Source organism: Nuphar pumila, chromosome 15, assembly GCF_984573655.1.
Source record: "Nuphar pumila chromosome 15, dmNupPumi1.hap1.1, whole genome shotgun sequence".
Taxonomy (NCBI): Eukaryota; Viridiplantae; Streptophyta; class Magnoliopsida; order Nymphaeales; family Nymphaeaceae; genus Nuphar; species Nuphar pumila.
Genome location: NC_143263.1, coordinates 37,429,138 through 37,433,365, shown reverse-complemented (window position 1 = coordinate 37,433,365; position 4,228 = coordinate 37,429,138). Strand labels below are relative to the sequence as shown.

Sequence of the window (4,228 nt, the reverse complement as noted above, 5' to 3'; positions counted from 1 at the left end):
GCACAAGGGCATGAAGTTCAAAGCATTTTAGCTTTTAAGCATCTATTCACATGAATACATAAACATTTTCTCAGGCATTGCCCAATTTACTGCAATCTTTTTCTCTAACTATAGCAGTTGCACATTGACATATATACGTACAATCTACTCATCCTAGACACATATTCTCAGCTAATGCTTGTGGTATCTAACTGGCATCTACCTCTCAAAGGCTCCAACATCATCTGTTAGGGGCAACTTGCTAACGTCACCAAGTTGGTGAGATGTCATGAGTTCGGGAGGCATCTCTTGCCGCAAGGACAAAGCTGGGGGATAGGGAGACTTCAAGGGTTTTATCAACTGGAGGCCTGCCAAGGTGTAGTTGGTTATGGAGGGTTTTTTTTGTTAGCCTAGCTTTAAAAAAACACACACACACCCTTTGTGGCTATGTACCTCCATAACTTGGCTTCAAGTAATGTATGGCTTAATCTTAAACAGGGATGTCAATAGATCAGATTTTATCCGATATCCCACCAAATTCAACTCCTTTCGGTCAGATTTGATAAGTTGAAACCATATCCAATTATAATTAGATGCAGATATGGTTTTGATTTGTTGTCACGGAATTCAATGAATATCCAGATTTGATGGATATTTGAGTCTGATTACATGTAAAAGGTGAGATTTGGTAACAACTTTTCACCATCTCAATCTGAATCTGTTTAGCCAACACTGATTAGTTGGATCTCGTATTGGCCACATATGACCCGAATCCAAACCATTTACATCCTTCTTAAATATTAGGCAGGTTAAACAGGTCACTGCTCACTCATTTTTTGGACTTGATTTTTGTCCTTTATTCAAGCACAGTTTTAATTTAACCTTGCTTTGTATGATTGCTATTTTATGTGCTTCTGATGGGCTTATTTTAATTTAAAGCTTTCCCTCCATTTCTTGCTGCCATTCATCCATATGTTCAAAGGCTTCACTTCCCATTTTCTTCATGAAAGCATTGGAACATTCAAATGCTTGCCTTGCATTCACATCCACAACAAACCTGTCAGTCATCCATCAAACAAGAAACGGGTTTTCCACCAACCATCTGCCATCACCTGTCTTTTAGACCATTGCACCACCATGGAAGAATTGAAGCAAGTCCATGCTCAAATGATCACAACAGGCTTCATTCAGAACACTTTCGCCGCAAGCCGGCTAATCGCTTTCTGCACCGTTCCTTCGAGCGGTCGCTTAGGCTATGCCCTTCGCTTGTTCGACCAAATTCACCATCCAAACATGTTCATGTGGAATTTCATTATCAGGGGCTGTGCTTATAGCCGTCTAACCAGTGTGGCATTTTCATTATATAAGCAGATGCTTTCTAGGGGGTTCTCTCCTGATAATTATACCTTTCCCTTCTTGATCAAGGCTGCCCTGCACGATTCTTCGATAGAACAGGGGATGACAATCCATGGGCAGATTATCAAGTTTGGCTTTGAACATGATGTGTTTGCTATATCTGCAATCATCAATTTATACTGTGTGTGTGGGAGAATTGATACTGCACGACAACTGTTTGATGAATGTCCTGAAAGGGATATAGTTCTATGGACGACGATGGTTGCTGCGTATGCTCATCTGGATGATTCTGAAGAAGCGTTCAAGCTCTTTGATCAAATGCGACTATCAGGAGTCCGCCCCAACAAGGGCACTATGGTGAGCCTCTTATCGGCCTGTGCACACCTTCGTGCTCTCAACAGAGGACGATGGCTGCACTCTTTCGTCAAGGATAACCAAATTGAGTGCGATGTGCTTGTGGGCAACACGCTTGTTAATATGTACGCCAAGTGTGGGGATTTACAAAATGCTGTTCAAGTATTTGAGAGCATGATGATGAAGAATACTGTTTCATGGAATGTACTGATTGGAGGATTTACCCAGAACAATTTGCCTGCAGAGTCGCTAGCTTTGTTTCAGAAAATGATTTATAGTGGTGCAAAACCAAGTGAGGTTACAATGGTGAATTTATTATCAGCTTGTGCACAGTTGGGTGATCTTGAAGAGGGGAAACGACTCCACTCTTATATTAAAGATCATAGCATTAACTGTGATGTTTTTGTTGGCAATGCTTTGATAAACATGTATGCAAAATGTGGAGATACGCTGAGTGCAGTTCAAATCTTTCATGAAATTCCTGAAACTGAAAGAGATGTATTCACATGGACAGCTATGATAACAGGCTATGTGCAAGGGAACTTCTTCATGGAAGCACTCTCCCTTTTCCATGTGATGCAGGCTTCAAGAATAAAACCGAATGAAGTTACATTAGTAAGTTTGCTTTCTGCTTGTGCACAACTGGGAGCATTGGAGCAGGGCAAGTGGATCCATGCTTACATTGACACAAAGCATGTAAAGTCAGACGTGTTCGTGGGCAATGCATTGGTTGACATGTATTCAAAATGTGGTTGTGCAGAGAAGGCAATGCAAATTTTCCATGACATGCCAAAGAAAGATATTTTTTCATGGAATTCTGTGATTGGAGGCCTTGCTGTTAATGGATATGGAAGAGAAGCCTTGGGTATTTTCAATCAAATGCTTGGAGAGAGGGACATTGTCCCTGACCATGTAACTCTTACTGCTGTTCTTTGTGCTTGTACTCATGCTGGTATGGTCAATGGGGGGTTGTATCATTTCAGTAACATGGAAAGATTGTATAGTGTTTTTCCTACGATCGAGCACTACGGATGCATGGTTGACCTTCTAGGCAGGGCTGGCTTCTTGAAAGAAGCGGTGAACTTCATTGAAAGAATGCCTTTTGAGCCTAATTCAGTTATATATGGATCTCTTCTATCAGCATGCCGTGTGCATCATCAACTGGAACTTGGTGAAGCAATTGCAGAAAGAATCTTGAAGTTAGCACCCGATGATGATGGGGCATATGTCCTCCTCTCTAACATGTATGCCGAGGCAGGTAAATGGAGTAACGCCAGAAGAGTGAGAGGGTTGATGGGCTGCCAATCCATTGACAAGGCACCTGGCTGCAGTCTGATAGAGCTGAATGGCATCGTTCACGAGTTTCTCGCAGGAGATTGTTTGCATCCCCAATGTGGGGAGATATATTTGAATCTGAAGCATCTCAGTTTGCAGATAAAGCATGCTGGAAATTTACTAGATGCAATCTGTTGAGAAGTGATTAGGCAGAAATTCATTCTTTCCACCGGCATTTCTGGTCACTGCATTGTTATGCAATTGTCTGCTCCTGCACCAATGTGGTAGATCCTCAAAATGTACTGAATACAGAAATAGATAGCTAAGCAGTCTGGGGAAGGATAATCATTCAAGCTGAAGAAACACATTGTTGATAAGCGCGGATTCTCCACGGAATGTCATTGCTATACTTCATTAATGGTTACTATACATTATTAAAAGATTAAATACAAGCAAGTGCCAGTCAAAATGTACGTAGAATCTGGAATTGTAGTTTCTTCCTCATCAAGTTTGGTCAGCTTTAAAAGATACAGGAATCCATCAAGACCTGAATTATGGCAACCAAGCGTCAGGTAGCAAACAGTTTTTCTCCTTGTTTACCAGTAGTCCCAGACCTGTCCAGCCTGTTTACTTATGTAACCGGATGTTGCTTTGGGCCCTGGCTCAATTGGAACCGGCCAAATCCATGCCTGCTTGATCTTTCTCTAGGGTTGCTGGGCCATGCATGGGCCAACACTCGGGATTACCAGAAACTCCACATACGTGGGAAATGTGTATGAAACTTGTGGGTGACTTTTAAAAATGCTATCGAGTGAGAAACTTGTATCAGACAAGGTTGTATGTGTGGTATCATAACCCGTATCCATCGGGCCCATAGTTACACTATATTTTATCATAAATTTTTAATAATTTCTTTTTAAAAAATTCAAAAAAAAATCAAGAAAAATTTTGCGAAATTCTAAAAAAATCAAATCATATGACACAATGATGAATTGCACAAAATACAATCATAAAATCACATGCGAAGCATTTATATGTCTATGAGTCCTATAAGACATCATCAAATATCAACTAATATAAAATAATAGATAATATTTCCTACATATCTTACAAGAACAATGCAAAACATTAAATATCTTGCAATTAAAAACATAACACAAGACTCAAACTTTAGTATTACATAAATAAAAATAAAATAATCAAGTTTATGAGCAATTAAGTGTTAAATAACCAAGTTTTTTAAAACATATTACATGATAAAACA

The 4,228-nt window shown here is 39.9% G+C and overlaps 1 pseudogene; it reads left to right on the top strand.

Moving 5' to 3' along the window:
- The first annotated feature begins 1,116 nt into the window (after positions 1-1,116).
- Positions 1,117-3,162, top strand: LOC149815157 (pentatricopeptide repeat-containing protein At1g11290, chloroplastic pseudogene; annotated as a pseudogene).
- The last annotated feature ends 1,066 nt before the right edge of the window (positions 3,163-4,228 follow it).